We start from the raw sequence: 25,074 nt of genomic DNA on the forward strand, positions 1-25,074 counted from the left end.
CAGGAGGCCTAGGGAGAAAGACAGGGGGGGAGTGACCCAGAGGATGGGCAAGAGGTATATTCAGAGGGACAGAGGGAGAAAAAGGAGAGTGAGAGAAAGAATGTGTGCATAAAAAGGAATAACAGCTGGGGTACGAGGGGGAGGTGGGGCCTAGCGGAAGTTAGAGAAGTCAATGTTCATGCCATCAGGTTGGAGGCTACCCAGACGGAATATAAGGTGTTGTTCCTCCAACCTGAGTGTGGCTTCATCTTTACAGTAGAGGAGGCCGTGGATAGACATGTCAGAATGGGAATGGGATGTGGAATTAAAATGTGTGGCCACTGGGAGATCCTGCTTTCTCTGGCGGACAGAGCGTAGATGTTCAGCAAAGCGGTCTCCCAGTCTGCGTCGGGTCTCACCAATATATAAAAGGCCACATCGGGAGCATCGGACGCAGTATATCACCCCAGTCGACTCACAGGTGAAGTGATGCCTCACCTGGAAGGACTGTTTGGGGCCCTGAATGGTGGTAAGGGAGGAAGTGTAAGGGCATGTGTAGCACTTGTTCCGCTTACACGGATAAGTGCCAGGAGGGAGATCAGTGGGGAGGGATGGGGGGGACGAATGGACAAGGGAGTTGTGTAGGGAGCGATCCCTGCGGAATGCAGAGAGAGGAGGGGAGGGAAAGATGTGCTTAGTGGTGGGATCCCGTTGGAGGTGGCGGAAGTTACGGAGAATAATATGTTGGACCCGGAGGCTGGTGGGGTGGTAGGTGAGGACCAGGGGAACCCTATTCCTAGTGGGGTGGTGGGAGGATGGAGTGAGAGCAGATGTACGTGAAATGGAGGAGATGCGTTTAAGAGCAGAGTTGATAGTGGAGGAAGGGAAGCCCCTTTCTTTAAAAAATGAAGACATCTCCCTCGTCCTAGAATGAAAAGCCTCATCCTGAGAGCAGATGCGGCGGAGACGGAGGAATTGCGAGAAGGGGATGGTGTTTTTGCAAGAGACAGGGTGAGAAGAGGAATAGTCCAGATAGCTGTGAGAGTCAGTAGGCTTATAGTAGATATCAGTGGATAAGCTGTCTCCAGAGACAGAGACAGAAAGATCTAGAAAGGGGAGGGAGGTGTCGGAAATAGACCAGGTAAACTTGAGGGCAGGGTGAAAGTTGGAGGCAAAGTTAATAAAGTCAACGAGTTCTGCATGCGTGCAGGAAGCAGCGCCAATGCAGTCGTCGATATAGCGAAGGAAAAGTGGGGGACCTGCCTGCTGCGTTCACCAGCAACTTTGATGTATGTTGCTTGAATTTCCAGCATCTGCAGAATTCCTGTTGTTTTTGTTTAGATCTAGCCGTGTTTGATTCTGCTGCCTAAGTGTTATCAGCCTGTTCCCCCTAATTTTGTGTCATTGGCGAACTTTATTTGTTATGTGCTTATCCAAATAATTAATGTAAATTATAAACAGTAGTGGCCCCAAACCCAATCTCCGCAGAACCCCAATTTTAACATCTTCTAGGTGTGAAAATGATCCTTTCACCATAGCTTATTGTTTTCTGTTTTTGAGCAAATTTTACACCCATTTGGACACCTCATTCTGAATCTTTATCTCCTGCAATTAACCTCTCCATAAGACCATAAGACAAAGGAGCAGAAGTTGGCCATTTGGCCCATCGAGTCTGCTCCGCCATTTTATCATGAGCTGATCCATTCTCCCATTTAGTCCCACTCCCCCGCCTTCTCACCACAACCTTTGATGCCCTGGCTACTCAGATACCTATCAATCTCTGCCTTAAATGCACCCAATGACTTGGCCTCCACTGCTGCCCGTGGCAACAAATTCCATAGATTCACCATCCTCTGGCTAAAAAAATTTCTTTGCATCTCTGTTCTGATTGGGCGTCCTTCAATCCTTAAGTTATGCCCTCTCATACTAGACTACCCCATCATAGGAAACAACTTTGCCACATCCACTCTGTCCATGCCTTTCAACATTTGAAATATTTCTATGAGGTCCCCCCTCATTCTTCTAAACTCCAAGGAATACAGTCCAAGAGCGGACAAACGTTCCTCATATGCTAACCCTCTCATTCCCGGAATCATTCTGGTGAATCTTCTCAGCACATTCTTTCTTAAATAAGAAGACCAAAACTGCCCACAGTACTCCAAGTGAGGTCTCACCAGCACCTTATAGAGCCTCAACATCACATCCATGCTCCTATACTCTATTCCTCTAGAAATGAATGCCAACATTGCATTTGCCTTCTTCACCACTGACTCAACCTGGAAGTTAACCTTAAGGGTAACCTGTACAAGGACTCCCAAGTCCTGTTGCATCTCAGAACTTTGAATTCTCTTCCCATTTAAATAATAGTCTGCCGTTTATTTCTTCTGCCAACGTGCATAACCATACACTTTCCAACATTGTATTTCATTTGCCACTTCTTTGCCCATTCTTCCAATCTATCCAAGTCTCTCTGCAGATTCTCTGTTTCCTCAGCACTACGTGGCATCCGCCAGGTAGTTACTCTCAAGTTACTCTCCTGGGGTAACTTGTTAAAAGCCTTCTGAAAGTCCAAGTAAACAATATCAACTGCTCTATTGTTATCATAAATTTTAGTTGCCTCTTCATAGAACTCCAGCATATTAGTAGTACATGATTTCCCCTTTCTGAACCCATGCAGGCTTTCTGCTGGCATGCCTATTCTTATCAGCTGCTTTTCCATCTCATTCTTTGTTATGGTTTTGCACTATTGATTGATGATCTATACCCATGACCATGTTTGATGTGCTAATGACAAAATCAGTCTGGTCTGCAAGCTTCCTTGAACTCAGTCACAATGATGCAAATAACTTGGTTAGTGTTGTCTGGTTTAAAGCTGGCCAATTAATATAAGCACATTGATTAAATATGGGCACTACAAGACCTCACTGTTTACATGTTTACAACAAGAAACATTACAAAGAAGGTACAGTAGCACCTCTATTTTCTTCTACTTTTGGCATACAGTTCATCTAAAACTCTGACAGACTTCTATAGATACAGAATAGAGAGCAGACTGACCGGTTGTACCACCAATACCCTTGAATGGAAAAGTGGACAAAATGTAGGCCAGTTTATCATGGATAAAGCCCTCCCCACCGCTGACCTCAACACTGAACTGATTCCACAACCTTTGGACTCACTTTCAATGACTCTTCAACTCATGTTCTCAATATTTGTCTGTCTATCTATCTATCTATCTATTTGTGTCTGTCTATTTATTTATTTATTGATTGATTGTGTTTGCACAATTTGTTGTCTCTTGCATTTTGGTTGTTTGTCCATCTTTGTTGTGTGCAGTTTTTCATTGATTCTTTTGTGTTTCATTATACTTACTGTGAATACCCACAAAAAATGATAAGACATTTACTTTGAACTTTGAGGAGCTGAGCAAAGAATATTAGCTAGAAGTTTAACTTCATCAGAAACAACTGCGACCCTTTGGAAAGGTCGTGCAGCTGTGCTAGAAACTAGATTAGCAATAAGCCTCCTGGGCCCTAAACGGTGAATATCCATCACATGCCTATATCAGGTGGAATGCCCACATCAATCTTTGCAGCCATGCAGCTTTCAGTACAATGCTGTTTCCTCCGCTGCAGCAGTTGTGCCAGGTGCAATGAGCTGCAGGCTTTGACTGGGACACAGTTAGTGGACACTACCCACCCAGCAAGCTGCCTTTTCCAAAGAACTCCCTTCTGGAAAGCCTTAAAGACTATGAAAACAAAAAAAAACTTCACACTTAAAAGTTTCTTCCCCCAGCACTTAATCTGATCAACCATTATATTAGCCTCCCACCCCCTCTCTATCTATTACCTCAATCACTGCACTGCTCTGTAAACACTTTAAACCACTTTTTATAATGCTACTTTATTTATTCTTCACAATTGTTGAATGTTGTTTTTGTTGCACATTGCACCAACGCGCACAGCAAATTCTTAATAAATGTAAATGTACATGGTGAATAATGTGATCCTTGGTTCTTGATAAGAACTTAGCCCTTCATTTTACTGATGGCCAATTGACAGTAGAAGGGAATTTTACTATTTCCAAATGTAAAATTTGAAAATCCTTTATTTGAAAGCATGTGATACTGCCATTAATGAATTCAAAATAAGCATAAACAGAGACATTTTGAAAGTAAACAAAATTGACTTGATTGCCTTTTAAATGAAAGGCAATGGCCCACTCATATGGCTGGAGCCATGCTCAACGCAGAATGACAGGCTGAAGGCCAGATAGGAAGTGTACCTGGCTGCTTGGTTCCCCAAGTTATGGAATGCCCTTGGAGTCAATAGTGAGTTCAGGTTCAGAGCAAGAAGTCAGAGGCACACATTTTGGTCTTCTGATGTATAGTTCCTGGTTGTCAGCATCTCTGAGGATCGGTCCTGGGTCCGACTCATTCAAGTAATCGCAAAGAAGGCAGGCCAGTGGCACTGCTTCTTTAAGAGTTTGAGGAGCTTTGATGTGTCACTTGCAAATTTCACTAGATGCAAGGTGGAGAGCATTCTGACTGGTTGCAGCACAGCCTGGTGTGGACGGTTCACTGGATGGGATTGCAGTGTTTGTATATTCAGTCTGCTCCATTATGGCACAGCCCTCCCCACCACCAAGGACATCTTCAACAGGCAGTATCTCGAGAAGGTGGTAGCCATAGTTGAGGGCCCTTATTATCTGGGTTATGGTCTCTTCTTGTTACTAACATCAGGGAGGAGTTGTAGGAGCCTGAAAACCAACACTGGTTGATTCAGGGACAGTCTCTTCCCTTCTGTTATTGGGTTTCCCAATGGTCCATGATCTACTTTGTAATTTATTTATTTTGCAATTTGTGATCATTTTTATGTCATTGCAACTGTACTGTTGCCACAATGCAGCATTTTTCAAGTCATAAGATGGTGATGATAAACCTGATTCTCAATCTGATTCCAAGCCTCTGTTCCATGTGCTCTGCAGCTGGACAATGTTTCTCGGCCAGCCAGCTGCCAGTGCGTTCAGGTCCGACAGTGAAACACTGAGCAAAAACAAATCATGCAATCGTTTCAATGTCATCAGCTTCAGTTTCACCTAAACGCAGGTTGTTGGAAGAACGAAAGATGAGGTATTTTTACCTTCACTCTTGTTCAATTTGAAGATGTATTATGTTTAAATCTACATGGAAAGTATATACAGTTCTCTCTCAAAACCCATGGGAAATGGGGTGCATGAAAATTGTTGAAAGAAACCATCGCTCTGTATCACACACTAGGATTCTATGCACAAATCTTTAAATAAATTACAAAGCTATAGGTTATCTCCTTCCTGCTCTTTGAAAATAACAATGAGTTACATTGCAATTTTATACTTTAAGGCTAAGCCATATTAATGTAAAATGCAGCAAAAATAAATCAGATGAATGAGTGTATTAACATCATAGGAAGTGGCAGCTCTTCAAGAGGACACTGGCAGTAATCAGTCTATGACATCGCTACTGTTTTGCTTAAATGCAAATAAACAAAAATATTTTTTCACAAACAATTAAATTGATTAATATTCTTAGGAATCTTTGCTGCAAATTTTTATGCTTAAATTCTGGATAAGCAAGAGTTTGCTGTAGTTATGTTACTGGAATTGCAATTGCTTTATTACTGTCACATGCACCGAGGCACAGTGAAAACTTGCCTTGCACACTGTTCATACAGATCAGTTCATTGCGCAGTGCATCGAGATAGTACAAGGTAAAACAACAATATATTGCAGAATAAAGTGTAACAGCTAAAGAAAGTGCAATGCAGTTCGACAATAAAATGCAAGATCAGAGGTAGAATGTGAGGTCACGAGTTCACCTTATTATACAAGAGAATCATTCAATAGTCGACAGCAACAGGGGAGAAGCACTCCTTGAGCTCTGTCGTACATGATTCTGATGTTTTGTATCTTCTGCCCAGTGGGAGAGGGAAGGGGAGAGAACATCTGGGCTGGGTGGGGTCTTTGATTATGCTAGCTGCTTTACTATGGCAGTGAGAGTGTAGACAAAGTCCAAGGAGGGGAGGCTGGTTTCTCTGATGATAAATTATACTCACTGTTTGCCACACTAGAGGTGCCTAGTGACGGCATTAATCTCACACCTCCTCCCACTCACTTACACACCAGGGGCAATTAACCTCTCAACCTTGGGATGTGGAGAAACCTGCAGCATCCGGGGAAACTGACACGGTCACAGGGAGAATGTGCAAACTCCACCCAGACACCTATCCCAAGGTGACGAATGAACTTTGGTTTCTGGAGCAATGGGGAACATGCACTACTGTGCCACCCTGAGTTAGTCAGAATCAACATGGTTTATAAAAATGAAAAGAAGTTTAACAGATTTATTAAGGAGTACATATATCGATACAGGGATACCAGTGGGTGTGGTACATACCGGAATATATCACAGTGTGTTGAATTACTTTTGAGTGGCTTCATGAATCTAGGATGAATGTGAGTTAACCTCCCTATATTGAAAATTGCTCCAGTCCCACTCACTTATGACAAACATGTGCATTATTACTTCACTGTATAAATATCAGATCCTCCCAGTGTAAGAGGATATGACTAGGAAGAGTTGCTGCAATGAGTAATAGATGAGCAATGTAGAAAGTCAGAAGAAAGATGATAGCAGCATGTGTAAACAGCACTTACTGTGTTTATTATAACAGCAAACAATGTAGCCTCTAGGTAAGGATATACAGCTTCACATTTTTACATCTGGGCATCATAGACTAATCAAATACCCTAGAGAAATGAAGGAGATTTTCTCTTCTCTAGAGGAAAGTAAGTTTTGAAACCAAAAAGGATATTCTGCTTTGTAACATTTTTGATTTTTTTAAGTACAGGATAATGAATCCCCTCCATAAATTTTGTTTTCTATATATCTCTTTTTTTTTTCCTTTTGGACACTCCTTCAAACACACCCCTGAATTATGTTTTGGCTATCTGCTTTGGCAGCTCTTCATCTGATTTGGCATTGAATTTTATTTGATATCCCTTCTGGGAAGTAGCTTTTCATGTTTTATATTATTCAACAGATGCAAATTGTTCATATGCAGCATAGTGATTCCATTGCATCATATACAGCAGAAATGATAAATAATCTATCATAGATTTGATTCATATCAAGGTTCAGATATCTAAATAGCTTTCATTAAAGGTGATCATGAAACTGTTGAATTGACTTTTTCAAACCTACTGAATTCATTAGTGTTGTATGGATGTACAGGAAATCTCTAGTCTCTTTGGCATTACGTGACATCAGATCCACAGCAATGTACTTGACACTGTGATCTGCCTTTATTAAGCCACTCACTTGTACCTGTTCATGATGTATCTACAACACAACTAGCAGACCACCCAACTCTCACTTAAACCCTGCAAGTGCCTTCTCTCAAGTATCTATGGACCTGTGCCCAAACTGGGAGCTAAAGGCTGTTTACATCTGAGGTTTACTTATTTAGAGATACAGCACAGATTAGGCCCTTCAGGCCTTTTGAGCTGTGTTGCCCCAGCAACCAGGACAGCCCCAATTTAACCCTAACCCAAGTGTTTGGACTCGTAATCACAAAATCATAACCCAAATTTTTTACCTGATCCCTGGATAGTCTCTTTTATAGAAGAGGTGGGGTAGCATTATTTAGTCAGGAGGGAGGGAATCCTTCACACTGACACTGGATCTTATGAAATCTTATTGCTTCAGATGCTGGTACGGAAACCTTCGACCCACTCTTCTTCATGCTGATAATTTGCCATTCCTTGCCAAACAGTACTTGGAAGAAGAACGGAGAGGAGTAAGGAGACAGGGCATACTCCAGGTGAGGGACATCAAGGGTGACTTGGAACGAGTTGGCAAATCCTGCAAGACATACTGTAGCTGCAAGGCAACTGGGAAGAGGGGATAATTACTAATTCACACACTGTAAATATATCTGTGATCTGTCTATTCCCGTGGGAAAGCAATTCTAATAAGAATAAAAAAATGACATCTTTCTGAGACGATGGAAAATTGTCCAAGTATCTCCTGGACAGAATAGGCTGGACAAAACTAACCCACTAATCACCATCTAAGCCGTCAATCCTCAAACAACAGGGAAGTGAGGCAAGGGTGTTATTAATTGGCAGCCATTAATAACCTGTTTTCTGATGTCCCAGACCTCCTCTCTTGCTTAGTATAAACATATGCCAAAGAGTGGGATCCCAGCACTGACTTAAGAATGACTGTACTTGACATCAGTTGTCCAAATGTGGTATTAATTAGCCTTGGCAAAACCAAGAATCAAAAGCAAAACATTATATTGGTTGGAGTCATTAGTGCTAAGGAAGATGATTATAGTTGTTAGAGGTCTGTCAGCTGGAAAGTGAAGGAAAGGTGTTATTAAGTAGTAACCATTAATAATCTGTTCTCTGATGCCCAGTTTGCGTTTCACCAGGGCTACTTGACTCAGTGAATGAAAGGCACTTCAAAAAACTTAAAAGAAATATTATTTATTATTATTGGTTTATTCTTGTCACATGTACCAACATACAGCGAAAAGCTTGCCTTGCATGCTGCTCATGCAAATCAGATCATTATACTCTTCATTGAAGTAGTACAAGGTTAAAAAAAACTATGCAAAATACATTATAAAAGCAGCAGAGAATGTGCAGTGCAGGTAAACAATGAAGTGTTTGATCATAGCAAGATAGGTTGTGAGGCCAAGAGTCCAGCTTATCATGCAAAGGTTTGTTCAGGAGTTTGATATAAGTAGGATGGAAGCTGGCCTTCAGCCTGGTGGTACGTGCTTTGAGGCTTTTGTTTCTTCTGCCCAATGGGATAGAGGAGAAGAAAGCATATCCAGGATTGGTGAGGTAGCAAGAAGTATAGATAGAGTCCACAGAGGGGAGGCTGGTTTCTGTGATGTGCTGAGCAGTGTCCACAACTCGCTGAAGTTTCTTATGATCACGTGCAGAGGAGTTGCCATACCAAGCTGTCATGCAGCCAAATAGAGTGCTTTCTGTGGTGCATAAATAAAAAAATTAGCAAGGGCTAACAGCGACTTTCCAAATTTCTTGAGCTTCCTAAGGAAATGGAGATATTAGTGAGTTTTCTTGGCCATGACATCAATGTGGTTGGACCAGGCCAGAGTGTTGGTGATGTCCACTCCTATGAACTCGGATTTCTCAGTCCTATGAACTTTAGCACTGCTGACGTAGATAAGAGCATGTGCACCATCCATTTCCTAAAACCAATACCCAAATAAAATCTCTCTTTTATGGAGCAAATTGACTCATGGAGTATGGTGGAGCCAATGGGTATCAAAGATTTAACAGAAAGGACAAAAAGGAATAGAAGAAAGTTGATGTTGGCTTTATTTATTTTATCACCAAAACTAGAAGATAATTGGATTTTTGCTGAAGAAAATATTATAGAATCACAGAAAGGTTACATCATGGAAACCTCTAAATTAGTATAGTACCTTGAATAAGATTTTTATCAAGACTATATTCCCTTTAAACATGCAAGAATTATGAAAGTAGATGTGGCATTGTAAAAGGCAGAATTTAGTCTGAAAACTCCCATTCTCAAAAGCTTGTGGTCTTGTTTTAGAAAATGGAGTTTCCCCTCCACTACAGCCATCACCTGCATCTTCCCCATTTCCTGCACGTCTGCCTTCACCCCATCCTGCCACAACATAACAGGAGTACAGTTCTCTTTGTCCTCACTTACCACTCAACAAGCCTCTGTATAAACACATTATTCTCTGCAACTTCGACCATCGCCATGGGATCCCACCAACAGGCACATCCCCTCCTCTACCCCTCTGCTTTCTGCAGAGATCACTCTCTCTGCAACTCTCTTGTCTGTTCATCCTTCCCCACTCATCTCCCTTCAGGCACTTACCCCTGCAACCATGCCAAGTATTACACCTGCCCCTGAAACTCCTACCTCATCACTATTCAGGGCCCTGAACAGTCCTTCCAGGTGAAGCAGCACTTCATATGTGAATCCAGTGGGTTCCTTTATTGCATCTGGTGCTTCTGGTGTGGCCTCTACAATGGTGAGACCCAGTGCAGATTGGAGATTGATTTGTTGAGCACCTTTGATCCATCCACCGTAACAGCCAAGATCTCCCACTGACATGTTTATCCACAGCCTGCTTCACTGCCATGTTGAGGCCAGACACGGACTGAAGGAATGATACTTCATATACCACCTTAATAATCTCCAACATGACAATCTCAACATCGCTTTCACTAACTTTCAGTAACCAATCCCCTGTGTTTCTTCTTTTTGTTTTCCCTGATCCTTCTGGCTTCTTCACCTCTTCTCTTTCCCCTCCCCCACCCCCATGAGACCGGCTCACACATTCCTCCCTCCTCCCCTTCTCCATGGTTCACTGTCCCCTTCAATAAGATTGCTCCTTCTTCAATCCCTTGCCTCTTCCACCTATCACATCCCAGCTTCTCACATCAGTCCTATTTCACTTACAGTATTCCAAAATGGTTCAATCTTTGCAACTAGGGACAACTAAATATATACTATGATGGCAAGCATTTAATATTAATCTGGATAGCTGTTTTAACTGACTAGAAACCACATCTTAACTGAATTTCATAGGAGCACCATTGACAGCGTCCTGACAAGTTGCATCTTAATCTGATATGGGAGCAGCCGACCATCAGACTGGAAGTCCCTACAAAGGACAGTGAGAACGGCTGAGAGAATCATAGGGTCTCCCTACCATCCATCAGGGACATTTGTGAGGAGTGTTGTATTTGCAGGGCCCTTAGTATTATTAAGGATCCTACCCACCCATCCAGCATCCTCTTGGACTTTCTACCATCAGGCAGGAGACTATGATGCATAAAAACAAGAACGGTCAAGATGGGAAACAGTGTCTTCAGAATGTTAGGCTCTGAACTCCTTGCCACATCGCTTTCGAAGTGTCTCTGGCTAATTTAATTTATGCACTTTACTTTGTTTATTTATGTGTAATTCATCTGTAGATTTTATTTTTACTTTTATAAGTTATTGTGTGTTCCATATGTGTTATGTGTACTTTAAACCCTGGTTTGGAGAAACACTTTCTCATTTGATGGTATACATGTATATAGTTAAATGACAATAAACTTGACATGATAAAAGGCCAACTGACCTTTGACCGCACTTCTGCTTAAATCCGAAGAGTCACTTAGAATGCCATCATGTGGTGTCTAGTGGGAGTTACAGGTTTATTAACAATAGTGTCAAAAAGGACTTAATTGCAGGAAATGACTACTGAGCGGGTAGAAAGGGGATGATGTTTATTTGGTTAATACATGATTTCCCCCTGTTGATTAGAATGCAATACTAAATAGTACACTGTTCATCTTGAAACAGTTCCACTTCATAATGGAGCACTTCAGGTCTCCTATCATACTCAAGATGAATGCCAAATTTAATTTTATAAACAAATGCTATGTTAATTTCTGAAACAATCAGCCATAGAATATATGTTGCACAACTGCAGTGCAGCGATACCACAATTTTGAATAACTTTCTGTGAATAGACTTACCACAGCAATGAAACTGCAAGGTAAAGAACTGAAATGCTGTTTCAGTGTATATGGTGATCTCTAACTCAGTAAAGCATGTAACAAAAGCAACTAACACTGAAGAATATTACTACAGATAATTAAAATAGGATGTCTTGCTGTCTTTAAAGATTTGTTTTGGAAAGATGCAAAGAAAATAACTTTGAAGGCATGTTCAAATCTCGAAGAATATAAACCCCTCTGCTATTTCATTTGAAAGGTTTCAGATTGCATCCTTTATTCTGGAGAATAATAAATGGGAATGCTCCCTTGCCACAGCACATGTACTTTGTTGCTTTTTGCTTTCAGCTGGTTTTGGTATAACTCTGCTCAAATCGCATCTTTTTAATAAACAAATCCACTTCCCGTCACAAAGTGCAAGAAAGTAAATTGCATTCTACCAGTCTACCTCAACATTAAAAGAATTTTTCTTTCCAGTAAGTGGAGCTAATGGGAACAAACTATTATTGGAAAAGAACAAGAAACTGTTGAGATTTTCTCCTCACAGTTTTCATGCTTATATAAATATTCTGAAATAACAAAATAAGGACAGATTGCATTTTTTTCCTCAGTGTTGTTTCAAATCCAATTCAGACTGACTAGGGTATCAGAAATCTGGATTCTTTCTTTCAAACTTAAACATACTTTGTGGATTGAGTTAGATTGTTTCATTTCAGTCACTAGCAGCGTAAGCCAATTGTGTAAAACCAACCAGATCCTGGCATAACTTGGCAAAATAAATTGGATAATTTCACACTGGTGCACTGGGGTTTGTTTTACTGAGCAGAGATCAACATGTATTGCTGAGACAGCATTTCAGTATGTTATCTTGCCCCTGCGAGAGTGTGGAGTGGATAAATGATCTCCTTCTCAACACACTTTGATAATAACATAATAAATTCCTGAAGTAACTATACATATTCATAATATATTCTATTTGGCAGCTGTTACTATGGAAAGGAAGGTTAACTCTCTTTCTCATGCTGGAAACAAGCAACCTCTCAATGGCATATCCTGACAGCAATAAAATATAAGTATTCGTAGTGAAATAAAAAAAGTACGGTCCTATTAAAGCCTGATATAATAAATATCCAAAGTTCCTTAAATAGAAGTTTTACAAGTATATTTAGTTTTTATTGCATCTTTTGATTGCTGCGAAACCCATGATTAAAAATAAGAAAAAGGAAAAGCAGTCGAGTTTACGTAGACCTTGAAATTGGTGGTAACTCCAAAGAGTACATGATTTATTAATAGTCTGCCTGTTACATTTTAATTGTCTGTTAAAATTTGTTAATGTACAGTCCTCATTATGATGCTTTACAAGTCTATACATGTATTATGTTTCTATTGCATTGTATTGAATGGGACTAGAAGACTTTGAAACTTCTGAGAGCTCCTAATAACAAGCATAGTTAGAGAGCTATCCACCACCGTGAAAGCCAGGGATGATGCCTGGACATGTGTAATCTGGTCGTATTTAAAACAGAAATGTTAGGAGAATCCAACTGTGGAAAAAGAAATCAGTTATCATTAGAGATTAAGGGACTAAGAGAAGAATGGAGGAGTTATAGTTTTCAAAGCAGGGCTGGTAGGAGGAGTTCCCAGTTTTCCACACCTATCACTCCTAGATAAGCACAATTTCTTTGTAAAAGTTATGAATTTCACAATTGAATCTTATTTGTTTCCAGTCATTGAATAGTCTTTTCAGAATCAGAAATAGGTTTAATATCACTGGCATTTGTCATGCAGTTAATTGTTTTGTGGCAGCACTACATTGTGTCACGTACCCCGTAACTGGGTTGCCAAACCAGCAGAAATGGAACGCTCGTTGGAGTCTGTGATTACTAGGAACTAATAAAGTTTTATTAAAGAAATAAGTAATACAGTACTCTAATCATAAGGATATAAATGTAACAGGTTAGCAATGATAATACACACATATACACAGAACTAGGGTCATAGGAATCAACCAAGCTCTGTCGCAGTCTAGGGGTAAAATCATCAGTCTTAAGTGAAGCAGAGTTCAGTTCAGTTTAGTGCAGTTCGAAGTAATCGTTGTTGTTGTACCGTTGGGGAGAGAGAGAGAGAGAGAGAGAGAGAGAGTGGGAGGCGCAATTGGTTTCGGGCAGACCTTTTGATGTCTTCTAATCCCGCTGTGGTCACTGACTGTGACCCCTCTGTTCCGGATACGGTTGTTCTTCCACGGTGAACCTGGCACCCAGGCAAGGGTGGACACACACCCCAGGTTCCCACTGATTGTACCTTTACACCCTGTGAGCCTCTGATCGGTTCCCGCGAGCCGGTCCTCCAAACTCCCACCACTTGTGGGGGCACACTGCTCTTTCCAGGGTCTCGTGACGTGTCGTGCCTTAGCAAACCTGCTCCTTTTATCCCCCTGCTGTGGTATCCCCTGTCCATCAAACTTCAAACAGTTCAGGTTCAAAGCAACCGGTCTGTCAATATCTGAATTGTGTTTCTTTCCTGATAATCTCTCTCTTCTCTCTCATTAGCATTTTGAACGTTTCTCCATTGTCTTCTGTTATCTCTCTCATTAGCATCATCCATCTGGTAGCTCTGCTTGGCATCACACATGACAATTGCAATACATAACAATAAAATATATATATATATAATTAAATAAGTAATGCAAAAACAGAGCAAAAAATTGTGAGGTAGTATTCATGAATTCAATGTCCATTCAGATATCTGATGGTGCTGGGGAAAAAGCTTTTCCTGAATCATCGAGTGTGTATCTTTAGGCTCCTGCACCTCCTACTTGATGGCAACAATGAGAAGAGAGCACGTCCTGGGTGATGGGGGTTCTTAAAGATGGATGCTGTCTTTTTGAGGCATTGCCCTTTGAAGTTGTACTTGATGCTGCAGAGGCTCCTGTGATGGAGCTGGCTAAGTTTACAGCTTTCTGTGGCTTTTTCTGATCCTGTGCAGTAGCCTCTCCATACCACTGTGGTAATGTGACCAGTTAGAATGCTGTCCATCTGCAAACATTTGTGAGTGACTTTGGTGAAATACCAATTCTCCTCAAACTCCTAATGAAATAGAATAACGTATAAGCATATTACTATTTCAAATAGATTTCAATTATGAAAAAGTAAAAACTATTAAAATAATTTTAAACATTAGAATAGACCAATACAATGTGAAGTACTAACAAGTAGTCAAAACTCACTAAACGATCCATAAAACAATGAACTGCACTCTCTACCTCTACAAGGTTGGAAAGTCCAGACAAACAAATGGTGTAAATTGGAAAGGGTGAATGTAAAGTTGCTCATCCCTTCTCTCCAGGAGATCAATGCTCCACCACTGGGAGAAAGTAGTGAGCTGATGTTGTTGGGTAGAGAATTCCCAAGATTGGAATTCCAGGAGAATTGATATCTCCTTATCTCAGTCTTGAATAGCTGACACTTTATTTTGAGACTGTGATTACTCAACCAGGGAAAACATTATCCTTGCATCTCCCATGTCACGCTCTGTAAGCATTTTGTTTATGTTTTGTATGTTTTGCCACGCTGTGTGTTTGTACACGCCAACTAAGTTACATCCTCAGCTCAGTGGAACCTTTCACTGCCTTCTCTATTATTCTGGCAGCATCCTCTGTTCTCTCTGAAGTTGGGCCAGTAAAACAGAGACAAGCAGGGCCTCTTCCACTCAGCTTCCTACAACATGTGTTGATGGATGTCAATGGCACTGACTATTTTCCCCAAGGAAATTATTCACATTCTAAGGAGGTTAAAGGTAAACTGGGATGTAGGATTGTATAAGATCTGATATAGGCAAGGCTAGAAGGATGCTGAATTTGGAAAATGTGCATCAATGGAAAGGAAGCGGTGTTTATTTATTTCAGGTAAAACAATGGCTACTCTTTAAGGATGGAAACAGACGTTATTATGAGAATGTTAATAAGTATCTCAAATCTTGGGAAAAGATATGAAAGCAAAAGGACTGTTTAGCTCTTCTTATATGAAAAATATGATGGTCCAAATCTTCCCTCTGCCCTTAAAACCTATTGTTAATTGAAGCTAGGCATGGTGTGAATTCTTCCACTAGGGAGACAGTTCCAAATGAATCAGTTTGTCTCAGCACAGCACAGTCTCTTTCCAGATGAAAATGGAAAGCTCTGCTCTGCAGATTTGTTTTCAGGTCTGGTTAAGGCCTGCCTCCAAGATTACCTCCTGTGAAGGCTGCCAAGGCAATGGAATGTCTCTGAGATTCGTAGAAATTCAAAATTACTCAAAACCTATGAAAATTAACTATTAAAGCACTTAACATTTTAAAGAAAATTATAAAACATCTGATATCTAAAACAATTAAACACATTTAAATCTTAGGTCATAAGGTCATAGAATAGTTAAAGCACAAAGGTGGCTAATCAGCCCAACATCTCCACATTGATTTACCACCAGAGCAACAGATTGATCTACATTCCTTCTCAATAGTTTTGCAGTTCTTTTTCCAGATTCTAACCATGCACTTAGGTAAAAAAAAAGTTCTCCTGCATCACTTTAAATATTTTCCTCATTATTTTATATCTGTGCCCATTAGTCTTTGACCCCTCCACCAAAGGCAACAGCTTCCCACTATCCAGTCTGTATGGATTCTTCATTATCTTATATAGTTCTATCAAATCTCTGGTTCCTTAACATTGTAATAGCCGGGGGTATAGTGGGGCTGAGCTCTCACTACCTATTAAATGCTCCCAATGCTCTGCATCTCAAATAGCCTCTAACAGCCGAGTCTAGCTCCTAGCCTTCACGTGTAGCTTAGCTACTAAGCCCAGCAGAACTGTTTCTACTAACAGGAGAAGGAGACAAAGTGGGCTATTGGTGCCTTTAAACCGGTCACTTACGGCAGATGGGCCATGTCAGTCGTGGTTGGCAGCTCATTTAGGAGAGGGGTAACTTTGATCTGAAACCTCTGCTGCCTTGTGACTATACCCACGCAAGGGGAAGACTTCACCAGTAAACCCTGAGGAAAAATCCGCAGCTGGAGTCCCTAAGGCAGTCCTATGTTGAGTTCAAAACTGACTGACAACTCTTGCAATGCTGCTGGTGCCAAACTGTTCCAGTCTCTGTGTTCTTCTGGACTCATCAGCTGAGTGGAGAGAGGAGCCTGTTACATGGGCAACAGCTTGCTCTCCATATCGTACTGCCCGGGCTTGCATTTCATTTAGGAGCTGTGATGCACCATCCATGATTGATTGGACCAACAGAGGGCCTCAAGATCAAATCTCCCCTGACCCTTCCAAAACAAGCTCGAGCCTCTCCAATCTACATTGGTAACTCCATTTGTTATTTCATCGGGGAAAAAAAAAATCCAATTATCTTTATAAACACAATTTCCCCTTAAAATCCATCCTAGCTTTCCTTAATTAATCAATTGTGCTGCTGGTACCCAGTAACTCAGCCATGAAGGAGAAACATTCCTCATTATCTTGTCTCCCTCATAAGTATGAATATTTCAATCAGGTTTTCTCTCACCATACTTACTATCTCCTGACCTGCTCTATCCTAGGAACATTCTGGTGAATCTCCTGGTCACTCTCTCAGTTTAATCACAACCATCCTAGAACATGGCAACCATGGCCTACTTAAACAGCTAAATAATTGTCCTCTAACCTCCCTGCCATCTTATTCTGTGCTCTGTCTAATGGAAGCAAGTATCCCTCATATGTCCTCAGTGCTTCCTAAGGCGTTATGTTCATTGTGTATATCTAGCCGCATTATCTCCCTCAAAATTCTTCACCTCATGGACCAGTACAGTGCTGTAAAGGCCCTTCAGCCCATCACATCTGTGTTGACCATGACGCCAATCAAAACTAATGCCAGCAGTCTGCACATCAGGCTCCTCACTACCTGTTCCTGTCTATCTAAATGCTTTTTGAACTTTGCTATTGCATCTGCTTCTACCACTTCTCCTGGTATGATGATATTGGGTTTGCTGACCATGAAATTCTAAACTCATATGAAGACCTTAAGCCCTATCTGATATAAATAGCCATGAGTACTCTCACTAAAGGACAGGTATACTGTAACTACAAAATCTTCAAAGACTTGTTCACTTCCCTGTTTATTCTCCACAGTGAGTTTAGCTGCCAATACCCACTATTTGACCAATGGTTCCCCCCTTCCTACCAAGGAGAAAATACTTCCAGCTAACAAAGAAGTTTAAACAATGTTCATTTATTTTCAGTGATACACGTTTAAATCCAAACAACACCCTTTAAACACATTTAAAACTCACAGAGGATTTCTACCTTACAAAAGACTTCCAAGTTACAAACAATTTTTAAACACAAAGGATTTCCAAAACAATTCCCATAAGCTAGAAAGACATACAAATCAGTTGTCCATCGCAGAAATCAAAGGCAGGGGATAGATCCTAGTTCACCCCATGTTTCTTTCAAGCTTCTTGATGTTCCTTACACCATTCCTAATAAGCCTGAACTACTCTTCATTGAGACAGTTTCTTTGCCACTTGGATGACTTCACACACATGTGATAGTCTGTCATATACCTTTGACACAAAGGGTCTAAAAGCTTCTTAGAGACACAGATCCTAGGTACCCACAATTAATGCTGTGAAGCTAACTTGAGTACATAAGTCTTCCAATTTATTAATAGATCAGTTATGCTAAGTGATTGTCTCAATCTGGTCTGCAAGCTTCCTTGAAATAAAACAACTTAGTCAGCGTTGTCTAGTTTTGAAACATACCAAATTAAATAACTCATTGTCGTACAATGCACCAAATAAGAGGTTTGCTCAAGAGGTGCATTGTAAGATGCACTTACCACTCTATGTGTAAAAAAAAATGCCTCGAATATCTCCTTTAAACATTCTTGTAACTGTCTCAGGGACATGTTTCATTGAGATGTTTATTTTATATGTTTTTGTCATAAATTCATAATTATTTTATCACCTTAAAATATTTGATGTAAGGTTTATTTAATGTAGAGTGTAATGGGTCACATGACCAGAGTTCAATGAAAGCATGACTGAGGCATCATGGGTCAGAACCAACATGGAGGCAGAGAAAGACACATGGCCCTAAAATAACCTCATTCTGCATGTGGTCCAAGAGGCGCACATGGTAATTATGTTTCCTAATTTGTCTTGTATAATGTTGTTAAGGTGCCTTTATATGAACAGTGTGATATGTTTTAGTGATTTATTTGATTTCAGCACACTTCTGATGTGCTAATGTGTTTGAGCCTGTTTATTGGCAGACACTAGCTTGAAAGATTTTAAAAGACTGAGGGATGTATATTTCAAACTTCTATGTCCTTTATTTTCTTGTAGTTTTCATGGTGTCTACTGAAGAAAGAGAGAGAGAACTAAAAATAAATCTTCAAGGACATCTGTATGTTGCGTGGCCATTATTTTATTGGACCGGTGCAGTTACAGTTCTGCCTCTCGGCCTAAAGCTATTTCCTCTAGTGTTGAACATTTCTACCCTGGGAAAATAACTCTGACTACCTGTCCTGTCCATGCCTCTCATAATTTTATATACTGTACTTCTAGCACATTTATGAGGATTCAATTCCATTTTCCACCCCCCAATTCATTTTACCAATTCTTTGATATTATTTTTTGGCCTAATGCAGCCATCTACAGTATCCACAACATCACCAATTTATGTGCCATCTGTAGATATACTAATCATGCCACCTACATTTATGTGCAGATTGTTAATGTGTAAAACAAATAACAAAGGTCTCACCACAGATTCCCTGTGGTACACCACTGATCACAGGCTTCCACAAAACTATCCTCAAACATTACCCTCTTCCTTCCATCACCAAACCAATTTCAGGACCAATTTGCTCAGGATCAAATGGGCTCTTACATTTTGCTCTGTTTCCCAGTGGGCTTTTGTCAGCAGTTTTACAGAAGTCTACACAGGCTGCTTTAACGGTATTATACTCAACAACACAGCTGCCCCTTAAATTAATTAGTCAAATACATCCACTGGGATATTCCCCCAGCAAAGCCATACTAACTAGCCTTGGATAATTTTTGCCTCTTCAACCTTGAATCATTTGAACTTTTTCTAATAATGTTATGTTTATCAGTTTGTATTACCTTACTTTTCTTTTTTGTCCTTCTTAGATAAACGTATGCCATTTGCTCGCTTCCATTTATCTAGCACCTCTTCTCTAGCCGAAGATTTGTTAGCTTCTGTGAGAGTCCCTGCAGTCTCCTCCTTTCCCTCCCATTGCAGCCTGGGATATATCTCAATAGGCTCTGGGAATTATTAACTTTCAGCCACATAAGACATCTAATACCTCATTTTCAATACTACCTGTGAGGAAAGAAACTTCTAAACCTTTTCTAAACAATCTCAGGAGCTGTTTTAAACTGAAAACTACTGACCACCCAATCAGTTAAACTAATCTTCAACTTTTTAACTTTTCAACTCTTATTCCTTTCCCCTCCCCCATCTTCTTATTCTGGCTTTTTCCACCTTCCTTTCCAGTTCAGGAGAAGGGACTCAACCCAAAACGTTGACTGTTTATTCCTCTCTTCTGATGCTGTCTGACCTGCTGAATTAATCCAGATTTTGTATGTTTTCTTCAACTTTTTAACCTAGCCTTAGATTGCCATGCTCAAATTGAAATGGTCCTAAATGAGTTCCTATGAAAGAATTGTTGAACTTTGTGATGTTTGTGATCTCTTGCTTATCTTGATTAGGATGCACGTGTCACATTTCTTTAGTTCTGGAAGATACACGTCTTGTCAGATTCTCCTAAGTGAAGTAACATGAAGCAAACCTCTGCAGGGTATCACTATGCGTACATCAGGCAGTGATGAAAGAGATCAGAATGTTAGGAATAGCAAACTATTCACTAGGTTAACGTATTTTGGTTAGTCTTACTCACTGGTTGGGTGTGTAAAAGAAAAATAAATATAATAAGGAAAAGAACCAATATGGGTGAAAATCTGTGGAGTCCACAAAAATATCAAATACAAAAGGGCTTCTTCATACACTTAAGCTGAGAAGGTTGACATTCCTTATAAGTAGAACTTAAGAAAAAAGTTTCCCACAGCCTTATTCAAACACCAAGTCTATACACACAATTTCTGATTAGTCTGACTCAATGTTAATCAAGTCCAGCTGTAGCTGCATGTGCAATAGACTGAATTAATTCAATATTTTGTTCCACCAAATAACTACCCTTAAAAAAACAGCTTTTTATTAAAAAATAATCATCAGGGAATTTTATGACTGACAGGCCAGTTGTTGACCTTTGCGCAGTGATGGGATGCCGAATTAAGCCCTTTAGAAGCAGTGCAATGAAAGCTCAGGAGGCATTTCGCAATCATGTTTCACAATGCCTTTGATTACCAAAATTTTAAACAGTTCAGAATAATGTTGCAACAATAAATTGTAATAATCATTGTAATCAATCAACTTGTTATTAATCACTTGCCTGTGCTGGAATGGGATTTCCTGAATAAGGATGTGAAAATGTCATTGAGTCACATTCAACATGAAGAGTTTGATGCATGATTCTTTTGGTCACTCCAATCTCAAAGATAGTGATGAGCATCACCCTGTCATATATTCATGACAAACTCCAATTGTAGTAGTTAAATAGGCTTATTTTCTCAGTCCCACTTTTAATTTTGATATGTGTACTGCTTTTTGTAGCAATTTTATAATTGTTTGATTTCTCATAAGGTGTTGCTGCCAGTTATTCAAAAAATAACCATTGTTCCAGTGTACACTGATTGTACGAGTGGGAAATATTAAACCGTTGCTTAAAAATAAAATGAATGGAAAGGAATGAAATGGCCAAATAGTCTGAAACATAGATGTTGAGGACAATATGAGTGAGGTTGATGTTCTGGAGCATGTTGATATTAAGGGAGAGGAGGTGTTGGAGTTGTTAAAATACATTAGGACGGATAAGTCCCCGTGGCCTGACGGAATATTCCCCAGGCTGCTCCATGAGGCGAGGGAAGAGATTTCTGAGCTGCTGGCTAGGATCTTTATGTCCTTGTTGTCCATGGGAATGCTACCGGAGGATTGGAGGGAGGTGAATGTTGTCCCCTTGTTCAAAAAAGGTAGCTGGGATAATGCGGGTAATTATAGACCAGTGAGCCTTACGTCAGTGGTGGGAAAGCTGTTGGAAAAGATTCTTAGAGATAGGATCTCTGGGCATTTAGAGAATCATGGTCTGATCAGGGACAGTCAGCATGGCTTTGTGAAGGGTAGATCGTGTCTAACAGGACTGATAGAGTTCTTTGAGGAGGTGACCAGGCATATAGATGAGGGTAGTGCAGTGGATGTGATCTATATGGATTTTAGTAAGGCATTTGACAAGGTTCCACACAGTAGGCTTATTCAGAAAGTCAGAAGGCATGGGATCCAAGGAAGTTTGGCCAGGTGCATTCAGAATTGGCTTGCCTGCTGAAGGCAGAAGGTGGTGGTGGAGGGAGTACATTCAGATTGGAGGATTGTGACTAGTGGTGTCCCACAAGGATCTGTTCTGGGACCTCTACTTTTCGTGATTTTTATTAACGACCTGGATGTGGGGGTAGAAGGGTGGGTTGGCAAGTTTGCAGACGACACAAAGGTTGGGGGTGTTGTAGATAGTGTAGAGGATTGTCAAAGATTGCAAAGAGACATTGATAGGATGCAGAAGTGGACTGAGAAGTGGCAGATGGAGTTCAACCCGGAGAAGTGTGAGGTGGTACACTTTGGAAGGACAAACTCCAAGGCAGAGTACAAAGTAAATAGCAGGATACTTGGTAGTGTGGAGGAGCAGAGGGATCTCAGGGTACATGTCCACAGATCCCTGAAAGTTGCCTCACAGGTGGATAGGGTAGTTAAGAAAGCTTATGAGGTGTTAGCTTTTATAAGTCGAGGGATAGAGTTTAAGAGTTGCGATGTAATGATGCAGCTCTATAAAACTCTGGTCAGGCCACACTTGGAGTACTGTGTCCAGTTCTGGTCACCTCACTATAGAAAGGATGTGGAAGCATTGGAAAGGGTACAGAGGAGATTTACCAGGATACTGCCTGGTTTAGAGAGTATGCATTATAATCAGAGATTAAGGGAGCTAGGGCTTTACTCTTTGGAGAGAAGGAGGATGAGAGGAGACATGATAGAGGTGTCCAAGATAATAAGAAGAATAGTTAGAGTGGATAGCCAACACCTCTTCCCCAGAGCACCACTGCTCAATACAAGAGGACATGGCTTTAAGGTAATGGGTGGGAAGTTCAAGGGGGATATTAGAGGGAGGTTTTTTACTCAGAGAGTGGTTGGTGCATGGAATGCACTGCCTGAGTCAGTGGTGGAGGCAGATACACTCGAGAAGTTTAAGAGACTACTAGACAGGTATATGGAGGAATTTAAGGTGGGGGGTTATATGGGAGGCAGTGTTTGAGGGTCAGCACAAAATTATGGGCTGAAGGGCCTGTACTGTGCTGTACTATCCTATGTTCTATGTTCTATAGGCACACAAAGCTTCAAGGACCCAGAGAGCTATACTGGCTGAAGTCAGGGCTTTATGCTTTGGCTCTAGGAGGGTTACCCATGCCAAACTGGTCAAAGGGTAGAGGCCAGACTAAGAATGGTCTACTAGTCTTTCAGGTTTGGGGGTTTAGCTTAGGACTAACAACTCTGATTGGTAAAACAAAGCTGTTACTGAAACAGCAATGAAGGATCCTTCTGCATCTGAGTGCAACAGTATTCCTGAGTCTCCACCCAGGACTTGTATGGCTGACAGTAGTGAAAACCAAGCTATTGACATGATGAAGGAAGCCCTGAACACTGCCAGAGATGGAAGACCTTCATTGATGCCCTAAATGCCAGTGGTGTAATGGGTAGTACCTAATAGGGACACAAAAGTAACACAGACAAAACACCAAAAAGAGCTGATCAAAAAGGAAGAAAGCATCAGTTTTTCTCGAATTAATAAGAAGAAAGCAAGAAGTTTAAATAAAGGTATTAAATGAATGAAGACATTTCTTCTTGTCAGGGTTAACTAGACAAGGTCTGAAAATGCAACTCGCTAGAACTCCTTTTGGTGGCTAAAATATGCAACGGAAGCTGTTTAAAAAGAAACATTTTCATCTGTTGTAAACAGGTATATTTGCATGCACTTCCTGTTAATTCTCTTGCAAAGTATCTTTCTGAATCCATGTTTATAATGGAATTTACTTATTAAATGTCACACTGTAGTTCCAGTACATCCCATTGTTAATGGCACTGTGTTACCTTAGATTTGTATCTTTTAGCAGAAGGACTTAATAATTCAATAATATTGTTCTATGTTTCAAATTTCATTTAATTGTTTTATAATTAGAATCAGAATTGGAATCAGGTTTATTATCACAGACATATGTTATTAGATTACAAACATGAAAACATCTGCTGATGTTGGAAATCCAAGCAACACACACAAAATGCTGGAGGAACTCAGCAGGCCAGGCAGCATTTGTAGAAAAGAGTACTGTTGACATTTTGGGCCAAAACCCTTTGGCAGTTCTGCTGAGTTCCTCCAGGATTTTGTGTGAGTTGCTATATTGTTAGATTTGTTGTTTGCAGCAGTGGTATGGTACAATACAGTATATAAATATTACTATAAGTTACATAAGAGATATGTAGAAAATAAATAAATAGTGCAAGAAGAGGTTATGTCCTTCATGCTGGATGCTGCCGCCTTGGGGCATCACCTTTTGAAGATGGTGGAGAGACTCGTGCCAGTTAGAGAACTTTTGGTGTCTATAACCCTCTGCAGCTCTCTTTTGATCCTGTGCTTTAGAACCTCCATACCAGACAGTGATGCAACCAGTCAGAATGCTCTCCACAATATATCTACAGAAATTTACTAGAATGTTTGGTGATGTTGTTGCATGAATGAAATCACTGGAGAGAGTTAGTGGTAGATACAAAGCAGCTTCATTATTTGACAAAATAAAGTACAGCAGGCATCATGCAGAGACGCTTTCGGTGGAAAGGTCTGCTGGACCAATGTGGGGCTCGATATTTATTTGCTGAACACAAAGGGCAATTCCATATTTACAGAGTATAGACAAAGCTTTCTTTTGAAGCTGCATACAAACTCCACAACTTCTGATTTGCATCCATCCCACAGGCACCAGCAGCGTCTGGACTGAGATTCACAGCTTTTAGGAAATGCATTGTCCCAAATTAAATCCACAATAGATTATCAAGGAACAGAAGACTGGTAGCCAAAACCATTTGCTAAATGTAAATAACCTAAACCCAAAAATCACTCTAACAGGTGACATGCCAAATGATACCAATTAATGATAAATATAAGAATATTAAGTACAATAAGACCAGAATACATGATTTTGATGCATATTGACTTATATATGTATGACTTAGTCCATATATCTATGTATTGCTAATACTCTTCATGAGAATATGTTACTTGGTCTTATGTATAACTCCATGGCAAATCAACTTATACTTCTATAATCAATTTGCAAAAGTTACTTTGA

General features: G+C 40.4%; 1 long non-coding RNA gene across 1 annotated transcript in view; it reads left to right on the forward strand.

The window, feature by feature from the left end:
- The first annotated feature begins 18,623 nt into the window (after positions 1-18,623).
- Positions 18,624-25,074, forward strand: part of LOC134355206 (uncharacterized) — a 69,921-nt gene continuing 63,470 nt past the window's right edge. Inside the window, exon 1 of the long non-coding RNA XR_010019981.1 lies at positions 18,624-18,685. This is a non-coding gene — a long non-coding RNA (uncharacterized LOC134355206). The remainder of the gene's footprint in view (positions 18,686-25,074) is intronic.

Source organism: Mobula hypostoma, chromosome 12 (assembly GCF_963921235.1).
Source record: "Mobula hypostoma chromosome 12, sMobHyp1.1, whole genome shotgun sequence".
Classification (NCBI taxonomy): domain Eukaryota; kingdom Metazoa; phylum Chordata; class Chondrichthyes; order Myliobatiformes; family Myliobatidae; genus Mobula; species Mobula hypostoma.